The sequence below is a fragment of the Aptenodytes patagonicus genome, chromosome 7, assembly GCF_965638725.1.
Source record: "Aptenodytes patagonicus chromosome 7, bAptPat1.pri.cur, whole genome shotgun sequence".
Taxonomy (NCBI): domain Eukaryota; kingdom Metazoa; phylum Chordata; class Aves; order Sphenisciformes; family Spheniscidae; genus Aptenodytes; species Aptenodytes patagonicus.
The window spans coordinates 42,848,234-42,864,450 of NC_134955.1; the positions used below are offsets into that span (position 1 = coordinate 42,848,234).

At 36.1% G+C, this 16,217-nt stretch overlaps 1 protein-coding gene across 4 annotated transcripts in view; it reads left to right on the top strand.

The window, feature by feature from the left end:
• Positions 1–16,217, top strand: part of AKAP6 (A-kinase anchoring protein 6) — a 293,258-nt gene that overhangs the window by 150,556 nt on the left and 126,485 nt on the right. The gene's annotated exons all lie outside the window — the stretch shown is intronic.

Here is a 16,217-nt window from a genome sequence, read left to right on the forward strand (position 1 = left end):
AAATATTTGCTTGAAAAGGGAGAAATGGAGGCATGGTTTATGTTGCAGTAAATTTTTTCATATAGATAGGTGGTAGCTCCTTGCCCTGTGCTTTTTATCATAGAGATAGGAAGCTGAAGCAGTGCTTTTTTTGTGCCTACAGTTAACTAAAAACACAAGTAGACAAAAGAATGACCAAACAAAAAGTATTTTCAGGTTATTTCATTCATTAAATCACATTCCTATATGATTCTTGTAAGTATGGGCAATAGTGCAGTCAAATACCATCTACTTTTTCATGCCGAAAGATTAACTAAAATTAAAATGCAGTTGGTAATATAACTGTAGATTTCAGTTTGCATTTATTTCAAAAGCCAAAAGGAACCTGAGAAGTATAATAGGAAATCTAAAGATTATATCTAGAGGGTATTTTACTTTTTGCCTTGTTTGAGAAACTACAGGAACAGTGTTGGTGTTAGAAATCTGTAAAGAAATAGGAAAAGGAGGAATTTCAAAGACCCTAGGAAACTTTTCCCTTAGGACTTTTTAAACGTGTTTTCATAGCGCTATGGCATCTTTTATGCGAGCAATGGAGAGTGGAAGGGAGAGAGGGACATTCTGTACTCTAGAAATACATTGTCAACATTTGTATTCAAGAATTCAGATTTTGCTTATGCAATTTTTCATTTTATTGTATGTAAGTTTCATAGTGGTTTATAGTGATTGCTGTAGAAGACTTAAGGGATTTTAAATATTTCTGATGTCTAAGCTCTTCTACTGTATTGCATTCTCTGTACAATCTTAGAAAAACAATGAGATCTCTTCTTCAAGTATTTACTAAAACTGTTACTCTGCCTTTTTTATAAATAAACAAGTAATGACTGTATTCAGCTTAAAATGGAGGGTATAAGGTTTTGCCTTCTTACCCTATTGAGAAGTACCTTTAAAAATAAATCTCAGAATTGCCATGATACATTCCAACAAGTACCGATCTAACATTATGAGTAGTAAACATGACATATAACACAGCTGACTTTCTTTCAGAATCTTAAGACACTTAGCTGACAGTAGGGGTTTTCTTCTGATGGAAATAGTAAGTAATATTCTAAAATATCTGGAAAATAGGAGGAATGTTTGTATGCATCTTGTGGTTTTTCACCTTCTGGAGATGTCTGAGACCATTTGTTTTGTAACTGATCTCTTTAAAATTGGGCCACTTCTTCTCCATCAGGGTAGGCCTACTGGAACAGTATTGCTTTTGATAAACAGTAAAGAGTGGTATTGAAAAATAACATGATGTACTTTCTTATCTAGTGGCTGTGAGTGTTACTGCCTGAATATTACCCTGATCTGTTTAACTCATAGTTTGGTGGAAAAGTTCATTGCTTTCTGAAGAGCTTGTAAGTTAATCATGTAACTAATGTCCTTGAAAAGTACACAAATCTTAATAGCATTTGCCCCTAGTAGACATTCTCCTTCATTCAAAATTGTATGGAACAGTATTCTTAGGGTCAGTTGTAAGTTCTACTCCCAGCATGCATTTGGACAGTTAGTTCATGAATATAATTTTTGGATCTGGATATTTTTGTTCTGCAAGTAACATTGTAACAAAAAGTATCTTCAGGAAGGATTTGAGAGATGAAACCATAATTTTACACACCATTTTAGAGTGGATGAATAAAAGGAAACAGAAGGGTGTTTTAGAATAAGTGTAGTAGCAGAAGCTGGCATCAGTAAAAGGACAGCCTGAATAGGGAAAATGGAATGGGACTGACTTATAGTGAGTCTTAATTGTAGAAACAAGAAATACAGAGAAACGGCATCTACTGAAGGGTATCAAAGATGTGATCATGACAACTGGGCAGAAAGGCTTTGTTGAAAGTACTGTACCAGGCTCTAAGAATTAGTTGGAAAATTTTACGTGAAAATTTTAGTATAGATAGAAAGAAAAATAGAATTTTAGTGCCTTTTAGTACCTTTTTGGTACAGGGTTTTTTATTGACAAAACCTGTGCCTTGCCAAGAAAGTGCCTCTCTTTATCACACTTTGAAGCGAAATTTTCTTCAGATAAGCAGAAGCTTTCAAAAACCTGTGCAAAGCCAAAGTAGCCATGTACTCTTCTATGTACGGAATGTTTCCTTTAAGTTTCTAAATGAATGCAATCTTAAATTGATACATTGCATACAGAATAATATTCACAGAATACCCTCTCTCCATCATAAAATTGCTAAGATTCTTTTGTCTTGTATTTTGTGTCTATCCTAGAGTAAAGGGATTATGTAGTTGAACAAGTTCTTGCTTAGTTAAAATGCTTTAACTGAGCAAGTAATTTTGGGGTGAAAGATTGTAAGTTTCCAAGTTTGTAAAATTTGAATTTTAGAGTCATTAGACCAGGGCCTTTTTCACAAACGCAGCCACAGGCAAACTGAACCTTAAAACCTTCCTTTGGTCAGCTCTTTTACAAGGGCTTTCTCCCCGCCACACCCTGAGCCAGGCAGGTGTCAGAACTATTGTTCCTCTTCCGGAGGAAGAATGTTACATTCCAGCTGGCTGTTGATAAGGATTTACACAGCTGAGATCTTCCAGGAAACGCTGTAAATCAAATCATGTCCTTGGTAGCCTCATCTTGTTGTGCCTCTGTGAGCCTGTTGTGGACTGTGCTGGTGGTGGGCTGCTTCACAGGGAAAGAGGCTGTGCGGTTCTTCCCCACTGCCTTCCTCCCCACTGGCTGGAAATCCACAACCTGCATTACTGAGGCCACCTGGGATGAATCTAATCCATTGTTTTGGGGGTAATATGTTGTGATAATAACTACATTTTTAAATGGCTAAGGTGCAGGATTATGCAGATGTGCTTGTAAATGGATTAGTAACACTTTACCATTGCTTTTAGAAGTCATTTTCAGCTGATAGAAGAATTTAAATGTTACGTATCTGGGAGAGCTGTATTTTGAAAATGTTTCTGTTGTTCAAAGAGTTGTAGATTTTTTTTCTGAATGATTGAAAGCAAAAACCTCAGAGGTGCCCAAAAAAAGATTTAGGGCTGTTGGATGTGCAGTCAGCTTCCACATGGTAGATTCACTGCTATTTACTGGAAGCTGTTTCTCCCGAGTCGTTGATTGTGTGCCTTTTAGTGGGCAGGAGGAACAATGTTGTGGTTAATTCAGAGCCTCCCTTCACAGAGAAAGGAATGAAGCTAAGCAGCCACTGTTTGGACTGCAATAAGAGAAGGCAAATGAATATGAGCTCCATCCTAAACCTTTTCTTTCATGTTACATGAGCCCTGTTAAACCTTCTCTATATCACAAGTTAACTAAATGTTTTGCTAGTTTTTCATGAAATTGTGACCCTGAAGTCTTAGTTAAGCAAACCTGGGTCCCATTTTAGCTCACAGAGATTGTTTTCTCATATGTCCATCAATCTCCTTGCATATTTGCTGCAAATTCTGTATGACAGTGTTGTTTTCATGGTATCGAAAATAATTTTAATAATCTTCAACAAGCCAAATTTCTAAAACGCTAGCAGAGCTCCTCATTTTTTTCCATCGAATCTAAAAGTAACCTTATCTCTGGTTTATTAAGCTCACTACTAAGTATAAAATGTAGAGAGCCACATTTTAAAAGTCATATTTTTGCAGCTAAATTGCATCTACTATTAAGCACAATATTCAGTCCTGTTATAAAACATAGGTATGTTTTTAAACCAACATATTGTAATATTTACTGCAAAAATATCAAAAGTCATATTCTTATTGAAGATGTGAACAAGGTATCTGTGGTATTTATAGTATGCTTCTCTAATTTTTACACCTTGGTGATTCTAGATACTGTATATTGATTACTTTTGGCAACTATAGGCTCTTTAACAGCCATCACTGTTAATAGAAACAGTTATGCTTAAACAGCAAAGAAATTATGATTTTTGACATTAAGAATAAGGAAGGCTATTTTTCTATTAAAACATAGATCAAGTTCAGTTTGAAAGATGTTTTAAATCCAAATCACTCCACCGAGAACAAGTGCAGACTGAGAACTTGATGAGAACAGGTATTTAAACTGACACGTGCCCAAGGGGCAAATTTTATCATAATGCTATTTGAATCTTTGAACACTATTATCTGAAACTCTGAAAGTATGTTAGACTGTTGTAACTTCACATGCATAACTGGACCAACTCTGACAAGTTTTATTTAGGCAAAAATCCCAGTTGGGTTTGGCCTGTATTTGAAAATATAAAAACATGAGTGTATTTGTGCATGTATTCATATGAACACATTTATCTTAAGTGGCTTTAAGTATTAACCACTCAAAGGCCTTGATTTTCTATTTTGCCAGTATCTGTTCATTCTGCTTTCTCTATACAATTGTATTGATGCATTTTTGTTCTGTTATTTTTAATAGAATGTATCTTCAGCAGTGAATATTGGTGGAAGGCTTCTCTTATTCATGTCTGGCTATTGTTTCACATGCTTCTCAGATTTCCAGAGAAATCCACATTTAATAAGTTTTTAGTAACACGCACACAGAAATACACAGACTCATTTTACTGAAAACTGGACATATCCCACTCTAAAGCAGAAATTTCTAGGATAGCCTGTCAGAGCTATTACTTGTCTCCTTTTCTGTGTGGGCTCAGAATCCTGTGTGCCCATTCAAGGCCAAGTTTTTACAGCCACAGAAGAAACATTTTTCTTTATTTATTTTTTGAGTTTGAATTCAGAAGTTGATGGAACACACTAAAATAAGTTCATAAATAAGCAAGTGAAAAGAAGGAATCCTATCTGACTGAAAATGTCTTGGTGGAACAAGTTTGTGGTTGGCTTTCTAGATAGTGATCACTAACGAAGCAAATTATTTGAAATTCAGATCTTCTCAGTTAACTTTCCTTCCTCATTTCTTATTCCTGCTCCCTCACCCTCCATGCCATCTGTTGCTCTTCAAAATAATTCAGGATTTCACCAGGACCACAAGTGAAACAAAATACAGGAGCATGTGGAGAGACTCTTCTCACAGCGTTCACTGCCTGGTCAGACCCAGATGGAAGTGCAGTAGGACTGAAAGCTAGTGCTCTGTAGACATCGTAGCTGATTTGCAGACAAAATTGGTTCTGGTCAGCTCAAACAATAAAGTTTGAATGTGTGTTCTACCGATGTGTTGTTTACCAGTCATCACAATGATAAATATTTTGGATTGTTCAGATAATGTGGCATAAGAGCCAGAGGTTGGGCTTACAAGGTTTTCTTCTACTTTCTCCACTAGCCTATTATTATTATTAGGGACATGGTTTAGTGGACATGGTGGTGTTGGGTCGACGGTTGGACTCGATGATCTTAGAGGTCTTTTCCAACCTTAATGATTCTATGATTCTATTTTGCTTTTTCTAGCTCTGGTAGTAGCAATGCAGTATCACCTCATGCTTCACACCCTTATTACCTATGGTAGTGTAGGCTTCAGCGGAGTAAACTCAGCTTGCCTCCTGTACTGCGATGCTTTCTTTTCTTTTGGCACCAAACTGTTCCACCAAGTTTTGCTTTTAAAAAAATCACGTTTAAAAAGCTAGTTTTTCCCTTTTGATATAGTCTCCTAAAAATCCTGTACTTTAAAAATGACAGCTTAATATGGATGCTATTGCCAATTGTCATTACTAAAGATTGTTGCTTCTGTTAATAGCATTCTATCTTTGTCATTTTATTAAAATTATATTACTTTTCTGAAAACAAAAATTACTGCTTTATTCAATTGAAGAGTGACTGGCATGGCACTCCTCTGATCTTTAAAAAGAAATTTTACTTTCATTGTATTTGTGCGTTAAATTAAGTGTTCATATCTACAGAATAAACTAACATTTATAAATAATACTGTGTTTAATTATCAGTTCAGTATTTGAGTTTTTGCTGTTATGGTTGATATCTAAGAGTGATTAAATATGTAATAGAGAACAAAAGGAACATTGATGTGAACAAAGATACTATTAGATAAAGGTAAATTTTATCTTCTGCATGTTTTTATTCTTTTTAAAGTATTTTAATTACTTTTCTATTCAGCGTGATTGGGTGGCATTTCCTTTTTTTCCAATTTGGTTCCTATTTTAGTCTTTCAGAACAACATCTAGCAACGATTTAATCTGTAGAATCTTTCCGTTCTAGTCTCAGCTGTATACTTAAAGCAGCTATGCTTCACTGGGGTGGTCACAAAAGAGAAATCAGGTAAAACAGTGTTTGAAGGAAAAATCTACTTGGACATCCTGCATTTTAAATCTGACTTGTTCTTAAATGTCTTGTGGCATAGTACACTTGACTACACTTAAACTTTAGATTCAGAGTGATGTTACAAATTTTGCTATTTTTTTAAGTTAGTGTATGAGAAGGCAACAGAATATGATGCTGAGCATTGTGTGACCTGACTTCTTTATGTGTATCTACATTATGAAAAAAAATAAACCACCTTTTCAGTAGAGCACTTGGTGAAACATAGACTTACATATTAAAAGACTGCAAGATGCTTAAGGTAAAAGCATATGCAAGTTTGTATGTCAGGTCTAGTAACTTGTGGATAATCTTTTTTTGTATCTTTTTTTTAGTGTTTTGCCAGGATTTTTAATTAAGCCTTTCCTATATTATCTCACATGCTCCTAATTTATTGATAATTATACTTACCCAGGGTAGTGTAATGTGGGAGATATAATGGGGACTGCATCGCATTTAGAAATTGAGACTTGTTCCTTAAACACCTGGAATTAACTGCAGAAAAATATGTGTGGTAGTAGTGTACTTAGCCACATCCCATGGGCAGCTGTAAACATTAATGACAGTTAACCTAAGATGGCTTTAAATGTAAAATGGGGTTTCTGACCAGGAGACAGGTGGTATGCCATATTCTTTTATAATCGCCCCATAGCATGCTTTATGAACCATCATCAGGCCAGAGAGAAAGAATAGCTTATCTGGGCATGTACACTTCATTTCTTTATCCTCTTTTTCCTCTTTACAATCGTGTTACAGAAAGGAGCGAGGCATTTAGCACAGAATGCCTTAATCCTTGAGTTTATGAGCCCTAAGAACATCACAGGTATGGTTGATGCTGACAGGTCACATCACCCCTTATGAAATGGAGAAAAATGGTGAGAAAGGAGAGAGAAAATTGCAAAGGAAAAAGTTCAGATCTGCTTAGGAGTTCGGCACCATGTGTTCTGAAATACGATGACTTAAAGCTATGATACGCAACAGAAGTCTGGAATGGTGCATTTATGATTGCTTACATTCGAGGACCTTCATTTCAGTTTGGAGGAGGGGGGCAAGAAGGAGGTGACTGAGGTCAGCTTGTCTTTTCTGTCCTTGCTGTTGGTTTGGCAAATTTTCCTGGAGACTGCAAGGGTGTTAAGTACAAGTATTAACTTGTACAGGCTGCCCTTCCTATCTTAGATTTGAGGGGCAAGAGTTTAGAGCATTGTATAATAATCAAATACTACTAGAACAGCAAAATATAGAGAGGAATGCAAGAAAATAGGATCGGTTTCTATTTTACAAACTCTGGGTGTAGTAAGATGAAACAGCCCTGAAACAAGGAATGGAAGTATATGCCCGGCTTTTTTCTAAATATGACAATTAATTAGTTAGTTTGCAAATCTGTTATCTTTTGTTATTAACTAGTCAACAACAATAAGGTTTAAAAGTTACTTTCATAGGTTTCTAATCTAATAAAATGTTTTTAAAATATATTGTTTAGCTGTTGGACCGGAAATGTCTTAAGGAAATAAATAGAATATATTTAACTTCATGGTTTTGCTAGTTCATTCATTTGTGCCTTGATTCTTACTATTTAGTATAGATATTGTATGAAGCATCCATATTTATCTCAGTGGACTTATTCCTGACATGTATTTCTACCAAGACTTTTGTTTGTAGAGTATCAGCTAATTAAAATAAATCTAAAACTGAACATGAAAAATGTTGATTTCCAATTCAGTGAATCCTAGCAATATTATAAGAAGTTTGTTTTTAATTCTTGAAAAACATATTAAAATTAACTTTTCTCCCATTTATGTAATGCGTATAACTAAACTTCCTTCCTACTGTGAGACAGTTTCATTTATTGTTATTTGTAAACAGCTTAGTAAAGATGCATAGTGGATTGGTCTAGAAACTCCTTGAACAGTTTCTTTTGAAATAACACTACATACGTTAAGCTCAATTACACATCCAAACAGCCACAGCACACTTTTGGTAATTTATTCATTGATTTAACATAGTACCCAGAAGAGTCATGCCTGCTGTCAATTTTGTAATATATTATGTTTTAAATATACTCATGCTCACCCATGCACACCATTAAGGTGTGCATAAACCTGTGTTTTTCTCTCTTGACAGCTATAAATGTTTGTTATTATTACACAAAACATATGTTCATGTTGTTTTTGTCTAAATTATTCTATCTGGGGCTATAAAGTTTTAATGTTATTAGTTGCCCTTAGAATTTTAATGTTTCACTGCTGTAACCTTCTTAGGGTTTCTCTGCAATTAAATAGAAACTATTTCACTACAGCCTGGAAGAACAATATATTTTATACAAATAATAAAAAAAATCCTTCTTGCTCCATTTTCTTCCAGTGTAGTAAACTGTCTGTTTGACAAGGTTCTATACACAGCAGTCCTGCCTGTAGTATTTTCCAGAACTGAATAGAATATTACACTTTCCTACACTCTTCTTGTTAAGAAAAAAAAAAATCTATCTTAACCCCTATAAGATAGTAGGTATGTCATAAGCAGTTTGCTTTAAAGGCCCTCTCCCTGTTGTTCTCTGTTGTCCCCTTACTCAGTAAAGTAGCTCCATTACAGAGGAAATGTAATCAATGTAATAGATACACTATGAAAAAAGCTGGGGTTTTAGGAGATAGCGTATTAATGTAGAAAAATCATTTGAAGAAATGTCTTCTGTGTTGTCTTCTAAATAGCAGCAGTGTTGGCCATAGAAAATGTATTGCTTCCCCCCTTTCAGTTTTCAAGGCCTTTTCTTAAGGAAAGAGAGCAGATGGGAATTCATCCAAGACATTAAAAGATATTTACTGCTTTTAAATGAGCAAAGGACTCATTTAGGACATTCTTTTCCGTATACTGGATCAAGGCATTATATGGACCTTTTTTCATGTATTTTGTGCCAAAATACCCTCTCATAGAGCAAGTAATGTATAACAGTGCCATGCAGATTTTAAATATCTGACTTTTATTACCTTATTTCTAAGTGTAGCACACTGGTATTTCTACTAGATTCATCAGGTTTTGTTCCACAATCTGACTATAGCTCCCTTCATGTGTAGAGGAGCAAGAGGGAGCAACAGGGATCAGAACATGTCAAATAAACGGATTAGAATATGCTTGCTCTCTTAAATTGATTAGGCAAGATTTCTTTTAGGAAAAAAAAAAAGTTATTTCTGACTGAATTTGTGCAAAATGCTTGAGATACTTCAATCTGAGCATTTGAATTGGAAGGTGCTTCATGAATCTTATATTAAAAACTTGAAATCAAAATAACCTGCCAGACATCTTTAAGAAAGATATGAGGAAGAGGACATAGTTAATGGCATTAGTAGCTACTAATGCTTGGTATTTTTGAAGTACAGCATACGTAAACTTCAGAATGCCATTTGAAAAAAGGTATTTTTTGCATTTTACAGAGAAAGAAACTGAGGCAGAGGGGTGAAGAGCCTTCCCCACAGTTACAGGGGGAGTCATTAGGCCAGCTGGAATTAGAATTCGGGAGTTTTGTCCTCCAGCCTCGTGTTGAGCTCACTGAACCAGTCATTCTCACACTTCTACAGTAACAAAGATCCTTTAACATTTAATGCCTCCAGGACTCTACCAAAAAGATTTCTTTCTGTACGAAAATGAATTCTGTCCACCCAAATTTAATTTGTCTCCCCTGCTTTCCTTGCTCTTCTTTATTTGTTCTTTCATTCACTTTTTCCTTTCAGTTCCTTTATGCTCCTGAATCTTTCTTTTCTTTAATTCATTTTTCTTTTTTCCTCCTTTTGTCCACATGCTGTTAGAGAATTGTGTCTTTTCATCCCCAACAATATTTCTTTTTTTGTTCCTCATTTTCCCTAGGTATCTCAAACCTGCCCTCAGAACTGCTGTGTCTTACAGGGCCACAGTTGCTGCTCACAAACTGTGTTTCATAGCACCCTAATTTTCAAGATTTTAATTATATCTGAAGCTTTGCCAATTACATTGTGAACTTCTGCATTGGAAAGAATAAGACTACAGCCTTCTATCCTCAGAACTGAAAAGCCTGTAATAGAAAAAAATGTACCATTTGTTGAAGAATAGAGATAACGGGGAAAAAGCAGTGTGTCAAGGTACTTGGTTAAACAATAATCTCTTAACAGAGCACTCATTACTGCTAAATAATTGACTGTGTTGGGAGAAAGGTTTCTATGTGAAGAGAGGTTCAAGAAGGTCAGTTATCTAGTGGTAATGACCGTAGCGGTCATTAGAGGGTATTAATGCTATTAAGAACAGAACTTTAACTTTTTATTGAAGTTTTTATTTAAATTATATTAACTTTGATTCAACTTTTAATTGAGGTGCAACCATCCAAATTCTATAGTCAGGAACCAAGAAGTAATGAACATAAAATTACACGTTCTTCTGATAGGCTGATGGGTCTTTAATATATTATAATTTCAAGAGTCTCTACAGAGCAGTTATTAGTATAAAACTATTCAGAGGTATTCTATTAGAATTAGGATTGGGTGACTGATTCAGGAACAAATTCTGGCTTGACCCACAGCAAATGCAGACGGTATTTTTTCTGAGTCAGAAAGGATCTTTTCATAAATACAGTTGCATGTGATCTCAAAACACTTGCTAAGTTAAAGCAAAAATCCTTTGATGCCTAAAATGATCTGTCTTATAAACCTGATGCATGGTGGCAGCAGCACTGAATTTATTCTGAATTGAGCTTGTAGTCCCATACTAAGTTCAGTACTTGTTGTATAGAGAATCTCATGCTGAAAGTAAGTAGGAACAGTATTACTGTTGTTCTTCCAGCCACTACAAGAACCAGAGTCAGGGTATGGCTGGGACTCCCAGGAACCTCAGACATGTCCTACTAGGTGGAAGGACTGAGCTAATACATCAGTAGCCCTCCTGCTCCATCTTTCTGTGTTGTCTTTTTCCCTAGGGCATTTCAGGAATAGGCTGCTGAGTAAGTCTAAAGTGCTGGAGGGCTAGAGAAGAGGTATGAGACTATAAAATGAACTCTCATGGGACCAGAGGAATATCGCATGCCATGCTACCTTCTAGTCTTCTTGCAACAGAACTTTTTTGTCCTTGCCTTTCTAACTTGAGGAAATAGTAACATGCTTTAAAATAACAGCAGCAAACCCAACATGCTACCAGAACAAACGCTAAACACTGTTTCAGTCACACAGGGGAATGATGAGCAAAAGAATGGCTGATATATGATATGAGTTAATCACATTGCCAAGTGCATGTCTGGGCAGGTGCTAAGAGACTTTGGTAAGAAAGGAACAGCATGGCATACAGAGGATTGCAAGCTGAACAGAATCCGCCATGCTGTCATGGCAACTTTTCAAGGTACAATTTGAGAGCCAACAGCTATATTGTGTATACGAAAAACTGTGACGTTAAGAGATGTAGCAGTCTTATAAAGTAGAAAGGTTAAAAGAATCTCAGGGTGAGTTATTTATAACAATTTTTTTGCTGCTTTTATATTAATGCATCAAATAAAAACAATAAGGTTAAACAGTAGTTATTTATTGCATTATTATCTGACAGATTTTTTTGCAGTGAGGAAAACCAAGTTACTAATTCTACTAGTGCCAATTAACCTTACTACAGAAAAAATATTCTGAGTATTGGAAATGTTCTGGGTGTTTCCAAAACTTCCAGGATGATGTTCAATTTGCAGTTCTGTTGTTCATTATATATTTCTATAGTTTCATTGCATGGAGTGATGCGCAGTTTATGAAAGCATCTTCTGCTTCTAAAATCCTTTGAACTTCTTTGTTTTCTCATAATTACAGATTTGGGGAGTACTTTGTATTAAATTGGTCTGCTGCCATTTTCTTGCAGGGAAATTTCCTATATGAACTGATAATGGTTTTTTCCCTGTGTAAAAAAAAAACCCAAAACCTAAACTGCTTTACATTTTTGGTAGGAAGCCAGGTTTTTGTCGTTTAGACATGTCACATCATTATGAAAACATCATGCATCATAACACAACATAACAATGTGATTTGCTGAGATGCTGACTCCTCTTGAAAAATTGTAAAGTGGTGTGTGCATATTTCCATGCAAAGAACTACTTGAGTATTTTAGAGTGTTCTCCTGGGGCTGCCTGGTGCAGTGGTCTAATGTATTAGCCTTGTAACTGGGAGAAGATAGGTTCTAATAAGTGATGTGCAAGTCTTTGTAGTTCTACTTCATAGGTACATGAAATTTTCATAAAATCATAGAACAAAGTACTAAAAGACATTCCAGGAGGTCATTTAGTCTTCTGCCCTGCCCAATGCGCAAAAAGTTAAAAATCACATCTGAACTGTTTCTGCTGTCTGACTGTTTTCTTAAAAACAGCCATTGGTGTGTATACTGCAACATCCCAAACAATTTATTCCAGTGCTTAGCAAACTTGAAAGCTTTGTCCTACTGTCTTGCCTAAATTTACCTCACAGCAGTTTATGCACAGTTGTTCTTGTCCTATCCCCAGAAGACACAGAGAATCGTTACTTTATTCTGTGTGGCAAGCTTTAACATATTTGAAGTTCACCATCAATTTGCTATTCTGTTTCACATTGCATGGGCTTGTTCTGTGAAATTGTAAACTGAGTGTAAAACTAATAATAAGTGAAAGTCAAGATAAGTGCCTTCCACTGTAAACACAAACAAACAAAAGAAGTGACACCTTCTTCTCTGCACCCCTTGAGATTCAAACATTATCCCAATATTCTGCAGTGTGGCAGAGAGCCTTCACTATATCAACAGTCACAGGAGGACACTCCCTGGTCCTTTGGTGCCACCTCTGTACGTAGCTTTGTTTCTCACAGTAAGAGCAGTTCCATTATCCCTTAGACACAGTGGAAGATGAGCCTAGAAGCTGAAGCACTGCAAGAGTGACATTTAGTCATCTGCCACCCTTCCAGTCAGGAGTGTATTGTTGTTAACCTACTTACCTGATAGGACATTTACACTAGATTAAAGTAAAAATGTAAGAACAAATATTCAAGAGAGATTAAATAGTTAAGATGTTTAGAGCAGGCATAAATGAAGTAAAAAAATAAATCACGCACCTAATCTTTAAAATGACATCAAAAATTCTCTCTCTCATTCAGCCTGGTCACTACTTGCCTCCTGTCAAGGTGGGAGATAGGGCCTTGTGCATGCTCTGCATCTCAGGGAGATGTACACTTTCCCCTTTGCTCCTTTTGTTGCTACTTTAAATTCTCCTCAGTGTGTAATGTACCTTTTGCTGGACCTTAGTGTTCTATAGTAATATGTATGTTAAAAAAAAAAATGAGTCAGTTGTTCTTAGCTTTTTACTATCTCTCGACTAAGCCCAATATCACTAGTGGTTAACAGCTTTGGGGTGTTTGATCCTCAAAGTTTTCCTTTTAAGGAGACCTTAATAGAAGACAAACAGATGAGTAGTTGGGCAGGTGTAGCACTGGCCAGATAAAGGCAAAAATACTTTAAAGTCCTCATTATCGAAGTATTAACACATGTATTTATCCATGTGATGGTCTTACTAAAGACAAAGGAACTATTAACATGGGTAGAGTTAAGCGTGTTCTCAAAGGTTGCCAGAATTGAGATGTCTGTAGAAACATACCATGATAAATGGTAACAAAAATTGGTGGTAGGAGGAGTTTGGAGAAATGGAGGAAAACAACAATAGGAGGGGTAGGCATGCCATGTGTGCATCATGATAGCTAAAAATTACAAGTCAGTGTCATGTTTGTTTGAATTGTTACAGTCCTTTCACATTTGGCTGTTGGAACTGTGTAGTCTGAAGAAGTTGTGGAGGAGAGAGGTGTCTGAAGCAGGCTGAATCTGATGAAGAATTGAAAAAGCAATGATAAAAAGATAATGAAATGAAGCGATACAAAGTAAAATAATGGGACAAGAAATAAGGTTACTATCTTTTCCTGGTTACTCACTATCCTATCTAAGCAAGGGAGAGGGCAGATCTAAGCTTGCTGAGATCAGAGCTGCTGTGCACTACCTGTCATGAATGGGTATTCTTGTTTTTCAGAGGTGGTGAAACAATGGGGAATGGGAATGACACCATCAAATGATGCAATTATGAATGATACTGAAAATGTATATGGAGATGTATATGGATACTGAAGGTGTATACGGAGAAGTTACACTTCTGCTGAAAAGACAGCAGGGGTGAACAGGCTAGGCAGACCTAAAACTTATTTCCTTTGCTTTTGGTGCAAGCTGATGGTGAGTTCAGAGCTCCCCTGGAAAAGCTGAGCTGTTCTCAGGAACTTTTCCCAAAGGAAAAGAGGTAGAGATAGAGGCTGTATATGCAGTCTGGAATGAGTATTATGCCCATCCAGTGGTAGTACCAGGGCATACGGTGCATTTCCTGTTTCTCAAGGATTACAGTCTCTTTAAAGTGTGAAATGCAAAATAAAATGAGGCCGATTTGCAGGCTGTCCAGTTTATTTTGGGAATTTTGTGCAAGATCAACTTGAGTTCTTTCCTTATAAGAGCACTAACAATATTATCCCCGAAAGAATGGAAAAAAGAACTTCAAAAATCGTTGACTATATGAATATATTCATATATTCATATGAATGAATCATCTTTTGACAACTCTCATATGAATTGCGCTGTTAGGCTCACGTGTGCTATGTGAGCAACATTTTGTCAGGAAAGTCAAATGACCACATGTATTGATTTTTAACTATAATTGAAATGGCTTAGTGTCGCATGGTATATGGTTCCAATTTGTGACTTTGATTTGTAGGGATTGTGAACTAATCTCACCATCACATGTTACATTTGTAAACCAAAGTTTTAAATTGTGCTGGTCAGACATATGTAGAAAATTACAGCTGCACTGCAGGCATGCACCTGTGCCTGGATTTCATCTTTTCTAGTCTCTATGAGAAAATTTATCGTGTGGGAAACGTGTATTAGTAGTATGTGTACCAGAAACAAGTGGATAAGAAGTAAGACATGGTTCTGTTTTACAGTTATAGGGAATCAGAGGCAAAGAGATGGAAGCATTATTAAGAAGTTCACATAGTAGGTCAGAAACAAGGCAAAATCAGAATCCATATGTCCTTACTCTCAGTTCTTCTCTGTGTAGCTCTGTAAATCCAGCCTGCTTTGCTTTTTGGTCCATTGGTTGCTACTTAAACATGGCAGAACGTAATGCAGTAATAGCCTCAATTACCAAAGGCAAGGAGTGGTGGACGAGATCCCACACAGAGTGGTCAGCAGTGATACTATTTCCTTTGCATCTAAAAGCTTGTCTGCATGGTGAGCACCTAGGAAATCTTACTAAATCAATGAAGTTATTGTGCAAAAGTTAAAGAGCATTAAACTCCCATATGGATGTTCTTACTCAGAAGTAAAGTCACCGTAGCTTGCTCTAGCTCCTTTGAGAAGGATTAAGCTACAGCAAATTAAGGCCACTTTAGTCCTGAATGAGTGTCCATGTGGGGGATTAATGCAATTTAACTTACGCACATTTGTTTTGAAGCATTAGTTAATTAATCTTAGAAGTTTTGTCCCCATGCTAACAAGTGCACAGAGAGCTTCCAGAGATGTTGATTCCCAAAGCGCTAGTGAGTTACTTCTTTTTGCATCTCTCCTAATATGACATTTTCTGCAGGAACATATTCTTAAATATTTAAAGTTCAGTATTTAAACACATAATTTCTAAACATGTGCAGTTCTATTCCTTTGCTAATTTAAACTTCAAAAACACCATCTCAAATAGATGATGTATGTTGACATCATAATGGTGTCAGAAAAGAACTCACTCCAATTCAGTAAATCGCAATCATCTTTAAAAGGGGAAACATCACATAAAAATAAACAGGGTTAGGTATACATTTTCCACACTATACTGTTATTTCAGATAAGTATAAAAGCTATTACAATGTATTTGCCAAGTTAGGCTGTATCAATGAAAAGCAAAGCAGTATGTGGAAATATCCCTGAAATTTGATAGTTTCTCCTGGCAATGCCGCTGAATTTGATTA